Here is an 18,291-nt window from a genome sequence, read left to right as displayed (position 1 = left end):
AATGTGAATTTCACAGAAAGAAGTGATTTGCTCATAGTTTGTAAAGTTTCAAACCCTAGAAGAGTAAAAATATTTAATAAATATCTAGCTCTTCTACGTTTTCTCTTTAGTATTTTAGCGTGTTATGATATTCATGCAAAAATTCCTTACCCAGATGATTTTAACTATAATATCCAGTACTATTAAACATATGTACATCATTTTACAACTATGAATCATATATGATTTCAGAAAATTTTCATCAAATGAGCCAGAAATTCTTCTTGACTTCAACACAACATGGCCATTGGGAACAGAATAAACCACAAATAAGGAAATGGAGAAAGTGGTTGACACACACAAAATTCTTGGTTTTAAATTTAATAATCATGCTAGTTATGGGATGGAGCTTTGAAAATAGAGCCAATGACAGGATGAAAAACACTGACGAAGAGTATTTAAATTGAATTTTTACTAAATAAAAGAAAACAGTGGATCTGAAGGTAAGCAACATTTAACAAAATGACGCTGTTCTTCTGCCACTATTTATTCAATGCTTTGTTTTTTGTTCCTATATATGTTCCAGAAACATCTCAATGATTCTGGTTAGTCTAAAATTAATGAACATGCAGTTCAACTGATTTAATATTCCCCATTATCTTAATGTTCTTCTGCATCTATGGTTATAAAAATTATAGAGAATTATTTTGACTAGAATAAAATTTTATTGTTTCTTTATTATATGAGAAAAGCAATTATTTACAGAGAATGGATACCTGATATTTTCTAAATAATCTCAATAGAGTTTTAAACCATATATATTAGATCAATCATTCATACCTTCTCCAAATGAAACTCCTTAAATGTTACTTCACATATAGTATGTAAATGGAGTGATATATAGAAATAAAAACATCACCTATGCAGCCACAATCATCTATTATCCCCATAATGAAAGTCAATACTAGGAAGAGAAGATGGTACAGACACATCTTTCAAAGTGAAGATTGAGCTGGAAAGTGATTTGAACTAAGTATAGTTAAGAATAATGTAAATAAGTTTAATGTTATGAGAACTAGTTTACCTGTTAGGGTTGCCTTATCCCTTCTTAACATAGTCAGTCACAATTTCTGCTCTGTGGAATGAGACAGTCTCCACCTTCTCAGCCCTCACATATTTCAATCTGTCACTTGGTTCTCAGGACATCCATATACCTGGCGATGAATTTTTCTTCTTGGAAATTTGAAGTGTTCGTATTTCCTGAATTCGGAGAGAGGGTTAAAAGCAAATGGGAAGTGAGTGAAATACCATAACTCTTCTGTATTATTATCAAAATGTTTTTTTTTTCGGGGATGGGATACTTGAGGTGAAAGAAAGGAAAGATGCTGCTTTATTTGAAATACGTTCTTACCTCATTCTGTGCCCCTTTAAAGGGCCCAGCCTTATCTGTCAGGCCTGGCCATGTTCCTGTCACTACTCCACAGCCTTTCTCATGCAGTTCTTAATTCTAGTTCCTGCTTGCCACTCTTGGTTTAATCTTCACCAGATTCAGCTCATCTCCCTGTGATCCTGCTCTGAAACATACGCAAGTTTTTTTTTTCTTTTTTTTCATTTTCAAACATTAATTGTTTATGTTAATTTTTGTTTAACCTGTTTTAAGAAAGCCTTAGAGGAGAATTATTCATGGATGTCTGTTTTGATTGGAACGAGAAAATAATGGGAAAAAAAACAACTCTTTTTAATTTTACAAGACATTTTCATTTGTAATTGTTTCTCTTACATAAACCCACCATGCTAATTTATCTCCCTGTCTTGTCCTGAGTTCTTTCTTCCCATTGCTACTTGAATACTGCCTCTTAGAACTTACTGCAGAACTGTAAATGCTGGCATACACGAGGAAGGAGTTGATTCTTCTACATTTTTCTCACCCATTTTTAGATGTATCTTCCTACTCTCTTGAGCTATTTGAATTAATTTAGATCACTGTACTCAGTACTATAGTACTATAGTGCTTGGGTCTGGAAAATATTTGTCATTATTCCCTTGTCATAGTTTTACAGCTCAGGATTGGGCCTACTTACATTTTGGATCTTTAGTCCAAAAAGTTTGTGAACTTGGAAAAAACCTAGAAAGCAGGTATCAATACTTTCAAACGGTATTTTAATACATGAGGGCTGTAAAAACTGTTAATAATTCATGGAAAAGCAGTCTGAGATTCCTGTTTCTGTAAAGTACTTGAAAAACATGAAAGGGAGAAAGACGATGGCCCACTCACTTTTGTCTTCACAAAGTGTGCTGAAATGTGACTTTGGTGCCTTTTCTGGTTAGAACGTAAACTTGTTTGTGGTAGTTTGCGTTAATGGTTTGCTTCTATTAATATAAACTTTTGTTATTGTTTTTTTTGTCTTCATCATTACCATTAGGGAAATGGTTCCCCACTTTGTATAGATAAAAGGTGGGTTCAGTCCAGCTATTATTGTCCTGAGGAACAAACCACAATTTTGGGAACAAATGTTCACAACTATATAGTTGACCATGGTTTGAAATTCTTGCCGTCACTTTCTTGTAGCAACATAGTTGTTAACTTCCACTCCATTAATTGCATTGACCACGCTATAATCCCATTATGTATCTGTGTGTAGGGGGAAAGGGATTCTTTAAATTATCTGTGGTATGTGGTTTTATTCTTCAGTAAATTATTTCCCACCACCACATGAGCACAGCACACTACCTGGCATTATTGCATGCTGGGACCATTGGGGAAGTGTAGTGTGAAATTCGTCACTGATCTTTGTTTCAGAGTTTTTTTTTTAATAAGTAATCCATACTATTGAAATAGATATTTAACTCTTGTATTCTCCTTCATATATGGCTGCTGCTGTGAATAAATTGCATATTACATTGATAAACAATAACAAAATCCCATAAAGGCACTAACATACATAAAGAGGGAAAAGTATTCACAAAGAAAAAATGCATTTAAAATGGAGAAAAAAAATAAGCAAAATGAGATCAAAAGTTATAGTCAGAAATTATGAAAATAAAAATTTCATTATAAAATTACAAATTTGTAAGGTTAGATAATACAACTATAGATTCAAACTAAGAGGAAAACATTAAATGCAATGTATGCACAAAGAGTTAACTCAAAATGTAGTATATAAACCAAGATTGGAATGGAGAAAACACTCTTGCTACTGTAGAGGCAAAAATGGAAGAACTACCACTAGGTTTAATCCAGTCTTTAAACTATCAAGAAAGATGATGTTTCAAAAACACCACATAAATAAATCATCGATAATTTAAAGAAATTCAAAAAATAATAAAATATTGAAGAGTAGCCCTAGTCCATGGTGATCTGATAGGATGCATAGGATTACTTCAATATTCTGGTATCAATTGAGGACTCTTATGTGAATGAGTATATGGTCAAATTCGGAGAAGTTACAGTGAGGTGCATAGGAAAAGGTATATTCTTCTGATTTAGGATGAAATGTTACATAAATATCTGTTAAAACCATTTGTATTTTTTTAAGTTATTAAAATGACTTCTGTTATTTTAACCATATCTGTTTAGTTTCAGTTTCTATAAATTGTCCGTTGTTGAGAGTGCAGATTTGAAGTCTCCAACACTTTATTGTGTGTAGAGCAATCTTTGTTTTGAGCTATAGTTATGTTGCTTTTATGAATTTAGGTTTCCTTGCATTTGAAATATAGTTGTTCAGAATTGAAAGTTCATCTTAGTATTATTTTTTCTTTGACAAGTATGGTTCCCTTCCTTGTCATTTTGATAACTTTTTGTTGAAAGTCAATGTTGTTCAATATTTGAAAGGGGCTACTCCAGCTTTTTCTTGGGAACATTTGCTTAGAATTTTTCTCCATCCTTTTACCCTGAGATACTCTGTCTTTGTCTCTAAGGTGTATTTCCTGTATGCAGCAAAATCTTGGATCCTCTTTACATATTCAGTCTTTATTTTATGTCATTTTATTTGGGGAATTGTGTCCATTGATGATAAGAGATATTAAATGAAATGGACTGTAGCTCCCTGTTATTTTTGTTGTTAGAATGTAATTACAATTGTGTGGCTATCATCTTTTGGGTTTGTTGAAAGATTAATTCCTAGTTTTTGCTAAGGTGTAGTTTCCATCACTGTGTTGGAAGTTTCCATCTACTATCAATTGTAGGGTTGGATTTGTGGAAAGATGTTGTGTACATTTGGCATTGTCATGGAATGTCTTGGTTTCTCCATCCATAGTAATTGAAAATTTCAACAGATATCCTAGCCTGAAGATCCAGAAATGAATGAACACACATATGGTCACTTTGTCTTTGACCAAGGTGCTAAAACTATGAAATGGAAAAAAGACAGAATTTTCAAGAAATTAGGGTTCAACTGGATGTCAGCACATAGAAGAATCAATTATGTAAATAAACTCCAGGGGGGAATGAATGATCATCTTTTTAGATGCTGACAAAAAAATTTGAAAAATCAATATTTCTTCATGTTAGATGTCTTGGCAAATATTAGGAATTCAACGCCGATTCTTAAACATAGTAAAAGCAATATTACAAAAAAAAAAGTTGCCAACATCAAACTTACTGGAGAGAAACTTTAAGCAATACCACAAAAATCACGGACTAGAAATGGTTGCCTAATCTCTACTTACCCCATCAATATAGTTCTGGAATTCTTATCCACAAAAATTAGACAGAAACACGTGGGAAAACGGAAAAATTTAGAAAGCAAGAACTTAAAATATCACAATTTTAGATGATGTGATTGTAAATTTTAGTGACCCCAAAAATTCCACCAGAATACTCCTTCAGCTGATAAACAACTTCAGCAAAGTGGCTGGATATAAACTTAACTCAAACAAATCAGTAGCATTCTACTTCAAGGATGAACAGTTGGAGGTGAAGTTAAGGAAATGACAGCCTTCAAAATAGTCACAAATAATAAAAAAATACCACAGGTTGACTCTAAACAAGCAAGTGAAAGTTCTGTATGACAGGAATTTCAAGTCTCTGAAAAAAAAATATTGAAGATCGCAGAAGATGGAAAAATTTCTCATGTTCATGCATGTGCAGGGTTAATATCGTAAAAATTGTCATCTTGCCTAAAGCAATAAACAGATTCAAGGCAATCACCATCAAAATTCCAACTCAATTCTTCACAGAGTTAGAAAGAACAATTTGAAAATTCAGTTGGAATAACAAGAACCCCATGATAGAGAAAACGTTCATCAACAATATAAGAACTTCTGGGGCAATCACTATCGATGACTTCAAGCTGTATCACAGAACAATAATCATACAAATTGAATGGGAATGGTAAAGAGACCGTCAGAAAGATCAATGGAATATAATTGAAGGACCAGAAATGAAGGCACACACCTATGGCCACTTGATATTTGACAATGAACCAAAACCATCCAATGGAACAATAACATTTTCCACAAATGGTTCTCATTAAACTGGAGGGTAGCATGTAGAAGAATGGAAATCAATCAATTCTTATCGCCCTGTACAAAGCTCAAGTCGAAGTGGATCAAGTATGTCCACAAGAAACATATAATCTTAAACTAATAGAAGAAAAAGTGGGGAAATTTACTGAACAGAACACCAATGGCTTTGCTCCAAGATCAAGAGTTGACAAATGGGACTTCATAAAGCTTTTGTAAGTCATAGGACACTGGAATTTGGAAAAAGGTAAAATCAATAGGGTAAGAAAAGATCTTTACCAATCTTCCATCTGATAGAGGGCTAAAATCAATCTATACAAAGACTCAAGGAGTTAGACTCCAGAATATCAAATAGTCCTTTCAAAAATTGTGAATAGCACTAAACAAAGATTTCTCTACTGAGGAATATTAACATCCTTATCCATCAGGTAAATGCAAATCAACAAATACTGAGGTAACACAGCACGCAACTCAGAATGGCTAAGTTAAGAAATTCACAAGAGATTCTGGCAAGGAGGTGGAGAAAGAGGAACTCTCCTCCATTGTTGGTCAGGTTGCAAGCTTGTTTAACCATTCTGGAGAACAGTCTGGAGTTTTCTCACAAAGTTGTACATAGTACTACCTGAGGATACCACAATCCCATTTCTTTGAAATATACCCAAAAAGATGCTCCAACATATAAGAAGGACACATGATGCTACAGGTTGAGAGCAACCTTTCTTTTTTATAATAGCCAGAAGCTGAAAAGAAACCAGATGTCCCTCAACATAGTAATGGATAAATGAAATACTTACACATGTGTGTTCTTCTAACCTATCAAAACAATGTTTGCATAAAATTCTTAGGATAGAACAAAAATTATCATTCTGTGTGAGGTAACCCAGTTACAAAGGAACACAAATGGTATACCTTTATTGGAAGTGTGTATCAGCCCAAAAGTGTGGAATACATAAGAAAGAATTCACTGGTCATATGAAGCCCACACAGGAAGAAGACCAACATGCAGATGTGGCATTCCTTCTTAGAAGGGATAAAAAATATTCATGGGAGGAAATTCAAGGATAAAGAGTTAAGCAGGGACTGAAGAAAGGGTCAACCAGAGACTGCCCCATGTGTGGATCTGTCCCATATGCAGTCACACAAACCAGTCACTATTGCTGATGCCACCAAGTCCTTGTTGACAGGAGTCAGATATGGATGTCTCCTCAGAGACACTGACAGAACTCTACTGACACTGGTGAGGATGATTGTAGCTAAACATTGGATTGAACAAGGGGGTTCAATGAAGTTGTTAGAGAGTATACTTAATGAGCTGAAGGGGTTTGCAAAACCCCAGGAAGAACAACAATATCAACCAACCAGACCCACCAGAAATTCGAGGGATTAACCCACCCACTAGTGAGTACAGATTGAGGGACCCATGACTCCAGCCACATACGTGGCAGAGGACTGCTTGTTCAAACATCATTGAAAGGAAAACCCCTTAATCCTGTGAAGGCTTGTATCCCCAATGAAGGGTAATGCCAGAGAATTGAGGTTGAAGTTGATTGGTGGGAATTGGAACATCCTCACGGATGATGGAGACGGGCAGGGATGATATGGGAGAAAAAGGAAAGGAAATAACATTTGAAATGTAAATACATAAAATATTCAGGAAAAATTATTAAATAAAAGTGATATCTTGTCTCATTAAATTAATAATACAGTAATTATCATTTGCCATTTCTGATATTGATCCAAATATTAGAGTTTGGTACTATTTTCCTTAGGTCTCTTTTGCTGTCTATATAATATTTCCCTTGTTGTTATGACTTATATAAATAAAAATGAATTTTACAATTTAAAGGAATATAGAATGAAAATGTATTGACATAATTGGTGACTTCCCTTTTATAAAAGTTGGACAACTCCTTGAAGAAACTTTCATGGATAATATCAAAATTTGTTTATAGGAGTTTTTTATTAAATTTTTTTGTTAATAGCAACAGACAGGAAATGATTCTTATATTTATGCATTATGGTATTTGATTTCGGAAAATCTCAATGATCTTAGATTTTATAATAATGTACAGAAGTCATTTATTCTTAAAATTTGTTCACAGAAGGAAGTCATCAATGAATACAAATATACAATGTAGCACACATTTCTAATATAAATAGAGCAATTTAAATACATATTATGGACTAAAGATGAACAATCATGTTTAAAAGGAAGACATAACATTGAGTGTACCTACATTTTAAGTTGAGATGATTCATGCTTCCATGTATTTCTTTCTAGACACTAATAAGATAAAATTAGTGTTAGAAAAAGCTAAAACTGCAAATAGAAGGCTTAATTTAGTATACATATCTAAACAGTGCTTTGAAAAAATATACATAATATATTTTCATATATATAAAGTATATATATTTATATATATATATGTAGTTTACATATAAAGTATATACAAAAATTCTCAGTGCCCATAAATTATCATTATCACTAAAGCATTTTCCTGGTCATATTAGAGTTGAATTATCAAACACACACACACACACACACACACAAACAGAGTTACCTATAATTTAAACATATTAGCAAATAATATTCTTTCAGATAAAATTAATGAAAATGGATGAATTAAATATACAAAATAATGTTCTCCCAAAAGTAAACTTTCTAGCATATAAAATATTGCCTTATGATAGGTGGTAAATCTATGAAAAGGATACTACTCAGCTATCAAAAACAATGACTTTATGTATTTCATAGGGAAATGGAGGGAAATGGAAAATATCATCCTGAGTGAGGTAACACAACCACAGAAAAACACACATGTTATGCTCTCATTGATAAGTGGCTATTAGCCCAAATGCTTGAATTACCCTAGATGCCTAAAACAAATGAAACTCAAGATGGATGATCAAAATGTGAATGCTTCACTCCTTCTTTAAAAGGGGAACAAGAATACCCTTGGCAGGGAATTGGGAGGCAAAGATTAAAACAGAGACTGAAGGAACACCCATTCAGAGCCTGCCCCACATGCGTCTCATACATATACAGTGACCCAATTAGACAAGATGGATGAAGCAGAGAAATTCAGACTGACAGGAAGCGGATGTAGATCTCTCCTGAGAGACACAACCAGAATACAGGAAATACAGAGGCGAATGCCAGCAGCAAACCATTGAACTGAGAACAGGACCCTCATTCAAGGAATCAGAGAAAGAACTGGAAGAGCTTGAAGGGGCTCGAGACCCCTTATGAACAACAATGCCAAGCAGCCAGAGCTTCCAGGGACTAAGCCACTACCTAAAGACTATACATGGACTACCCTGGACTCTGACCTCATAGTTAGCAATGAATAGCCTAGTAAGATCACCAGAGGAAGGGGAAGCCCTCGTTCCTATTAAGACTGAACCCCAGTGAACGTGATTGTTGGGGGGAGGGTGGTAATGGGCGGATGATGGGGACGGGAATATGCCCCCCCCAAAAGAAAGAAAAAAAATACATTTACATGAAAATTCTATACTTACAATTAAACAGTAAATCTTCTCGATCTTTATAAAAAAATTAATGAACAATAAATATACTTACGAAAAAAAAGAAAAAAGAAAAAAGAAATGTGGGGAATTGCATTCTAAACAGGAGTATGCAATTGTATCTAAAACAAATGTACTATTTAGATGCAGGAGAAATAAACATGTTTTCTTATACAAACTGATAGCCTGTATATTATTCGTTTCGGACAGTTAATCCTTAGCGTTAATTTTTTTTTTTTTTTTTTTTTTTGGAGCTGGGGACCGAACCCAGGGCCTTGCACTTGCTAGACAAGCGCTTTACCACTGAGCTAAATCCCTATGGTTAGCGCTATTACGGAGGAGTATTCATCGGTCTTTTTTATTTTGTTGTTGCCACATACTTTTTCCCTCTTCCGAACAATTACTACAGGGTTATTTACCAACTCTGTCCTCTTGAGAATATCCCTTATTTTCAGAATGCGGTTTCCCATTTTTAGATTAAGATCGCTGAAGAGACATGGCTTCCTGGTGATTATGCTATGTAAAGTTTCTCCTCTTCTGTTGATGTGATTGATACATTTCCTCAGTAATAAATTCTAGGGTAGTATCTGTATTCTTTGAAAACGTTTTGAAAGGTGATCCAAGCCCATTTTTATTTTAGAATATACAATGAAGATTCAGGTGTTAGTTCATGTGATCAGCTTTACGTTTGACTTAGTCTTTTTCCTTCACAGTTTTTGTATTTTTATTTCTCTGTTCATTAGGCTTTGATGATGATAATTATGATGATGATGATGACTTTATTTTTATTATTATTCATTATTATAATTATATTTATTATTATTTTATCATCACTTTTATTATATCAATTCTATTATTATTAATATTTACTGTTTTTATTATTGTTATTATTATTATTATGTGTCTACTTGATATTTTCTTTGATTCTAGTACTTTAACAGGTATCTCTTTCTTGTTTGGGAAATATTGTTCCCAGAAAGTCACATACAAATAGTTATTGCAGTTGACTTTATTCTCATGCTTCTCATACTGTCCTAAACTTAGGAATCAGAGACCCTGCCTCAGTTGGTTCTGATTGGAAAATAGAGATATTGATAGCCAGTGTCTAGGCAGGACAGACAGAGCAGGAGTTTCAGGACGCTTGGACAAAGGTACAGAGAGGAAGAAGACATGGAGATTCTCCAGGACAGACTTTCAGGACAGAGAAGCAGCTGACATAGAAGACCATGAGAATAAGCTGACCCAGGCGATCTGCCCAATGGTGTCCAGTGCAAGAGAGATGGGATATAGATTTTAGCAAATAATAACGTGGGAATATCAGTGGGGGATAGTTCAGCCACTTGGAGGTTAGGAAGTGGCCTTGCCATTGAGCTGTTGAAGGCACAGAAAAATATAAAGACTGTTTGTGTATGGCCTCCATCCATAAGCCCTCTATCCCTATCCTCATCTGCTGCCCTGTCCTCTTCAAAGGGTTGGTCTCGCCTGTGTTCTCAGTTGTGTTACTTTTCCTGGTCACTGGCTTTCATCTCTGGACACAGGTAGATACTGGAATGATCCCCTCCCTTACTCTTCCTATGTTCCTCTATACATTGGGCTGTAAGCAGCTTCCTCCAAGCACAGAAATGTGAGCAGAGGTAATGGTTTCCCCTAAATTATCAGAATTGTCCATGATTCTGGGAGTCCAGCTTTCTCCCCCACCGAATTTGGGTATAGAGAGTTATGGTACTATGTCATCTCTGGGGGCATCCAGAAAGAGGAAGCTTGTATCTTCTTGAGAGTATCATCCTAATAAATGGAAATATCAGGATAGACATTTCCTGTATATGAAATATACATATTGAGGGGATTGTCATGGGGAGGTGGATTCAAATAGATACAAAATACACGTGAATAAGCGTGGTGTATTAAGATACATCCTGACTGGAATCTGTCTAGAAGAATGACAGAGACTGTATTATATAAAATGGATTATGAAATTGAGTGGAAAAATTCTTCTAATAAACATAATATAATTTTAAATTGAATTTTCTTCATCATTTATTTACATAACACATCTTCACTAGGCATCTGGAATTTCATCGATTATGATATATTAAGGATGCTAATAAAATAAAAAAAACTCATTTTCCATAAACAGGAATCCTAGATTTTTCTTTGCATCTTAACCAGAACCATGGATAATTCTGAGAACTTAGGGGAAACCATTACCTCTGCTCCCTGAATGTAAAGGGAGAGAAAGAACATAGAGTGTTGTCAAGCATGTGCTCACGGGTACTTACTTATAAAATGGGTCCAGGGTCTTTATTTTCAGTGAGCTGGGTGTTAGTTGTGGGTAATCAGAGTTTGAATTTTGTGATTTATTTTTGTGTTTGATAACTTATTTTACAATATTATATTTCTTTTATAAAGATTTATATTTTATTCACTGAGCTTATTTAATTTACATTTAATTTAAGCATTTCTGCTGAGAAAAGATCTCTCAAAAGTAAATGAACTAAAGAAATCGATTTTGATATTATACTAATATACCAGATTACCGCAGACGACATGGCTATTTGATTATAGGAGAGCACTAACTATGCTTCCTTTGGTATAGAATATGAAGATGAAACCAAAACACATGTTAAGTAATTCAAATATGGTATTAGATATAATGGTTAATTTTGTAATTGGATGGATTCACTATCATTATAATTAGACCTGATATGATGTAGAGAATTACAAAGAGCTAATGTGTGACTATTTCAATACAAAAACCTAATATACAGTGACTAATTTCATTTTCATTGATATTTTGTTTGGGTCACAAGCCTTTAACAGCTGAGGTATTTTTGTAGCCTCTTATGTGGAGATCTCATGCACAATTAATATATTAACTCTATAGTATGCATGAGAGTTCAGAAAGCACATGTCTAATGTATTCCTTCTAGGTATTACAAGCATAGAAAAACTACTGTACTAAAATAATTTTAATTAATTTGATAATTAAATTTTTATGTAAGTCAGAGTAAATACTAGGATGAGAGAGGCTTCTTTGTATCTTACTATGAAAATAAGTGATAAATAAAAAGAATAGAGGTAGTCAATTTTTTAAACGCTGTTTGACTTTTATTTCACTAGAGATTAGAATCTGCCTCACGATAATAGTATAGTCAAATCACCAGACAAAAATATACAGTATAAATGTAAGTATGTGAATGTTTGGTAAGTTTTTGTGTCCTCAATGAAATAATAGCAGAGAAATCACTATCATCCAAACAACCAAAACCAAAGGGTCTCCATGATGTGCATCATAAATATAAATTAAAAAGAAATCAGTATGCCAAAACAGTGAGCATAAAATGATGTAGAGACATAGCCATCAACATAAGGAAGCTACATAATACTATCAGCAGAGGTTGTGATTGTTGGCTAAGCAGGGTATTTTACAACACATATACAAGTGTAATGAGCAGTGCATAAAAATAGAAGAATGGGTAGCATTATAGCACTGTGGCTATAATGTACAAAATTAATTCCCACATAATCACTTTCGACTAAAATAGTCCAGGTAATAATTCTGAAGTCATAGAAATGCTCTCAGATAGTATTAGGAAATATTAAATTTGGGGATTGCATAATGGTTCCCTGGCTAAGGGTGGTTGTACGCCAAGCTGAGCTTGAACAGCTGATATAAATCCCTTTGACCCACATGGCAGAAGCTAATAAGTCACTTCTGAAAATTGTCCTCTCAACTAACTAGAATACTGTATCATTTGACCACACAACTAATGAATAAACAAATGTGAGGGAAGAAGAAAAGTAAATGAGTAAATACTATCACTGAGGGGAAAGGAGAAGGGAGATGGGGGGGCAGTCACAGAGAGCATGGTAAATCTCGTTATTTCAGCTGCATCAATACATGAGACCTCTTGCAGAAATATGTTCACAATATACATTTTTATTATGCTTGTTATTCACTATAAATTGTTTATTTAATCATCCCAGAAAAACTAAAAAATGAAAAGGTAAGGATATCATGGTTTTCTAGAAGTTATGATCTCTGCAAATTTCATAAATACCAAAAACTAGAATCTATACTCTTAGACATTGAAAACTAATAACTCTATAGAACATCTCATACACGTGAAACCGTGATGAGCAATACCCAGGCTCCATGCAGGTGGAAGACCCATGAGTCTACAGAAGACTAAAAGGAGGAATATTCAAAATAAGAAGAGAAAAGTTTGCAGGCATAACAATGAAGGAATTGTAGAATGAGAACAATAAAATCCTCAACCAAACAAATTTCAGGCATGATAAATAAAAAGAAATCTGAACCCAGGTGACCAAACTGAACCCAGCGATAGTAGAAACATAGTTCGTAGAAGCATCCAGAAAAGAAACAGAAATTTCCTACGAAAGAGGGATAGCAATTGACATAAATGACAGAATAGTCTTCAAAAACATCCTCCAAAAATGAAAGAATGTAGCTATCTAATGAAAACTCCATGAATTATGGAAACTATCTTTCAAGAATGTGTTTAAGGAACATGTATGGCTTCACATTGGAGAAGGATGTTGACACTATTGTAATCCACACTCAGTCTTAGCCACAGCTCAGCAACAGCTCCTTATGTCCCCTGAAAGAGGAATGATAAATTGTGTGAAAGAACCAGTGAAGGTCTGACCCAAAGGTTCTAAGTCTGTATCCCCTGTTATTCCAAGGAGGTAATCTGTAAATCCCAGGAACACTATAATGATATAAAAGAAAGCCATTTAAAATGAAAATATACAACATATAAGGCCAGATATATCAAATGTTCATATGCTTTTTCTGGTTTAGAAAGTCAGAGATAAAGGTTAGAGTTTAGGAGATTTACATTTGAACACAAAACGAATTCTAAAAACTAATCACAGTTTGCTTATTTGAAAATCATTCAATAGAGAAGTACCTGAAATTTGAATGAAAAAATTCAGTTGTGAAGATCAAAGACATAACCAACTGTGTGCCAGGAAGGCCCTGACCTATATTTCAAGCTCTTAGGATTTTGAGAAACGTTCTCACGTTTTTCATGTTAAACTTGTACTAACTGCTCTGAAGCTCTCATGTGAAGTTCTGGCCTCCTACTTGTCAGCCCTTTCTCAGATTTTATGGTATAACTAAAGGCATGTGTCATTACTAGTAAATGAAAGCAAAGCAAATAAAACAAAACAAAACCACCTTTGAAATTATATATTTTTTGTAGTGTGTGTGCCTTCATGTATGAATGTGTGCATCTCTATGTTTATTTGCATATATGTCTGAACATGTATATGTTACACTTCACAGGTGGATAACTAGAATCCAACTTTCCAGCATCGAGTCATGGACCCAATGATGTCATGAAACTTGCACAGCAGTCACTCTTATCTTAAATCCATGGACGAATTCCCGTCCAACATTTCTTTTAAAAGCAAATTAATTTACCACTAAAGAAATGATGTGAAGTTTAAATGTATCAGTATATTTTCCAGGATGTCTACATAGTTTATATTAAAAAAAAACAACTGAGACACTAATTTCACTTTTTTTCATGTCCGTACATGAAAAATCAAGCAATGGTGTCTATAAATCAGGCCTACAGATGAGAAAGGATGATGATGCATCTTAGTTCAGAGGAGATACTCAAGCTTAGTTTGCCTTTCACATTAAGGTAAGTTCTTGTCCCAACTTTATATTTATAACAGACTTAATTTCTAATCTACATACAGACACAATAATTTTACCTATACGCTATTTTATTCTTCATGAAAATGTAGAATATTCAGGGCTATGTTTCAGAAAGTAAGTTATTTTATTTCCTTGGAGTTAAAGAATAATACATTCTATTTCTGATTCCACATAATCAGAAATTAAAACATGGCATAACATATTGAGAAATAAATAAAAATAAATATTTGATATAAAAATAGTGGTGATCATTTCAGGACATATCAGAGCTAAGTTGCTTGGTTAGAAATATTTATGTCCCGTTTTTCATTATGTATATTTTTACGTTTATTGTTTTCTTAATTACCAAATGGTAACATCCTCTGCCCTTCTGTTTCTTTATAAATGTTATATTTTAAAATGCTGAAATGTTTAAGATGAATTCAGTAAATAACTGGCCTACAATAAATATTGATTTGAAGAATAGATCACAAAATTTGATAGTGAGAAACTCAAGGAGAGAGGAAGGGGAATCTTTTGTATTTGGAGATGCAACGTTGTGATTTGCTACAGAACTGGACTATTGTGAGACCTCTGTCCAGGTGCAATGCAGTAGGGGACACTGAAACAACACAATCACAGTGCGATTCATGTCTGTATCAGTTAGTTGGAACAGACATTCTTTGTACAAATGATCAAAATAATAAAAGGCTCATTGGGTTCCTTAACCCAATGCATATTTTACATGTCGATTTGGAAGTTCCTGATATTATAGTTGACATAAAATACCTTCTCTGACCTGGACTGAAACATACCTTATAAATCTAAAATCTTGTCCCGAGTCTAATGACAGAATAAAGAAAGTCATGAAATGTAGTTACAGTGCTGGCCATTGTATAAAAATAAATTCCACATTCTGAAGTGCATTGGAAGTGCATCTGAAGTGCATGCCGAGGCGACATGCTAGATTATGAATGGTTGACTGTAGCAGAAGGTGATTGCTTGTCAACCCAAGTCACAGTGACTCTCTTTGGAAATATCTCACTGCACATCACACATCAGAGGAGGTGCTATGTCTAAACATCATAGGGCAACTGCCTTCCTGAAATGCAGAAAAATAAGTGAGAGATTTTTCCATTGCACAGACATACTCTGGCAAGAGACAGAAGAACAGTATGTCACAGATCAAAAAAAAAATTCCTCCAATTATCAGTTACCCTAGTCTATGACACAGGTGAGAAAATGTCCTCAATTATCATTCTGCCTTGTCTAAGTCACAGGTGAGAAAATGTCCTCAATTATCAGTGTACATACTCTATGTCACAGATCAGAAAATGTCCTTCAATTATCAGTGTACCTAGTGTATGTCACAGATCAGATCAGCCTCCTATGGGGCTCTAGCATTTATATGTTCTCTGAAAAGTCTCCAGCATTCCAAATGTTACACACGTGCAAAATCTATCTGTTGGTCGCAAAATCACGCCCCTGCTAGAGCACGAGGCAAATCATAGTCAGCCACTGTTGAGAATTGGAAGCAACCCCATACCCCACAGCCTGGATTAAAACAAAAACATAGTCTTATAATATTTCTATGTTTTGAATCAGTCTTGCTAGCTTTGTTCTGTGCATGTCACTGGTGTTGAGGTGCATCAGAAGACTCACTGAGACACACCAAACATCTTCTGAAGAAAGATATTTTTCTCCCTTTCAAAAAGAGGGAGGTATCCAAGACAATTTCATCTCTCTTCCTCTTCCTCCCATCCAGTGTTGGGGATCTGCTGTGCTGTCAGTTGTGGGGGTATAATTGATCGTTCCCACATGCCTTGTAAACCTTGGGCCATTGTCTTTCTGGGCCAGGCTTCAGATAATGGCCATACATCAAGTTTTGCTACTACCTAGCCCTGAGAGAGAGCATGAACACATAACCAGCTGAAATGGGCTGAAAGTGCCATTGCGACTGAACGGAGGATATGTGAGGCATCTTTATCTAATAACCACCATTTGTGATAATAAAGATTTCGAATCAAAGCCGATGAGTCAAGTTCTTTTCTTTTAATCTGCTTCTTCAAATAGCCCTATACATCTGTAACCCATTTTACTGCCGTCTCTTCTACTGAGAGCGGAGGCAAAGGATTTCTATTCTCCCCAATGTCCCCACAGACTCAGTACTGATTCCTTTGGGCTCTCCGTGGAAGGGTACATTTAAGCCTAAACCCGCAGGCACCTTTTGGCGGGGGGGTTGTGTGGGGTTGAATGTCTCATTTTGTGTGTCGAGCTTGCGCTCAGTTCTCACATTACGTTCTTTTATCCGCGTGCTCGCCCACCCGGAATCATTTCAGACAATGTTGTACCCGCTTTCTTTTGCCAGGTGGGGCTTCTGTTCTCTTCTTGTCTCTTGGACTTCACGGAAAGGGTGTCACCCACAAGTCCCCTGAAATAATTGACAAGGTAAAGCACATCATTAGGTGACCAGCAGGGGTTTTCAGAACTAACAGGCACAGCGGAAGAAATATTGGTAAGATTTATTAAGTCATGAAGTAGTCCCAGGACTAACTATATATGAAAATAAAAAAAAGAAACCCAGCTTAAATAACAATGCACATGCACACACACACAGTGACACACAGTCCTTCTACACAAGCATGCACTCGCACTCAGGAGTTCACAGTTCACAGACAGGTGTTATCTTCTTCTGTGTTCTGACTGTGTTCACAGCTGGCTGAACTTACTGTGGTAAAGACCGCCACCTATTTGATTATTAACCCTGCCTTTCCCCCTGGGCATCCAGCTCAGTGATATGGCCTGGCATCCGTGGACTGAGTGCCAATGCAATGGTCAGTGTTTATGACTGGATTACTGGCAGCCTCCTCTCCAGCCCCTCGTGTCCTTTCTCCCCTCCTTTCTTGGCTAGCTCTTTGGGTTCTTAGGCTCAAAGTAGGGCAGAGCTATGGGGAAGGGGAAACCTGGGTCCCAGGAGACAATGTGGAGTCATGTTAAGAAGGTAATTGCATCCAGAGAGGAGGTCTGGGCCCTGGGTTGGCAGCTGATATCTCAGAGGCTCTTGTCTGAGTCATTTATTGACTTCCTCTTCAGAGATAACTCTACTCGGAGAAGCAATCCTCTCTATACCCCACCAGCTGGAAAGGAGCTTTCTTTATTGAATTTCTACATTTCATTTTTCATTTTTGTAATGTATGCATCAAGTGTACTCACGGTCGTGTGCTCATGTTGGTGGAGGCTGAAAGACTGGTGTCAGTCTCGGGAACACCATCCACATCATCTGAAACAAGGTCTCCCCTTGTCCTGGATCTCACCAGTTAGGCTAGTTAGGCTGGCCCCCCAAGCCCCAGGATCCACCTGTCTCTACACATCAGCACCGTATTAATAATATGCAGTGTGCACACACACTCCCGGCATTTCCTTCAAAGTAAGAGCTTGGACTTATGGACTACAAAGTTAAAATAATCAATGGACTGGAGAGAAAGCTCAGCGGTTAAGAGAAATGACTGCTCTTCCTAGACGTCCTGAGTTCAAATCCCAGCAACCACATGGTGGCTCACAACCATCTGTAATGGGATCTGATGCCCTCTTCTGTTGTGTCTGAAGATGGCTACAGTGTACTCATAAATAAAGTAAATAAATAAAAAAAATTG

General features: G+C 35.5%; 1 long non-coding RNA gene across 1 annotated transcript; it reads left to right on the top strand.

Annotated features, from left to right (window-relative positions):
* The first annotated feature begins 1,178 nt into the window (after nt 1-1,178).
* On the top strand, nt 1,179-16,630 carry LOC134481047 (uncharacterized). The gene is made up of 3 exons (XR_010056216.1): nt 1,179-1,274; nt 14,546-14,642; nt 16,404-16,630. It is a non-coding gene; the product is annotated as an uncharacterized LOC134481047 (long non-coding RNA).
* Nucleotides 16,631-18,291: the final 1,661 nt, after the last annotated feature.

This window comes from Rattus norvegicus, chromosome 11, assembly GCF_036323735.1.
Source record: "Rattus norvegicus strain BN/NHsdMcwi chromosome 11, GRCr8, whole genome shotgun sequence".
Classification (NCBI taxonomy): Eukaryota; Metazoa; Chordata; class Mammalia; order Rodentia; family Muridae; genus Rattus; species Rattus norvegicus.
This window is presented reverse-complemented; position numbering and strand designations above follow the sequence as displayed.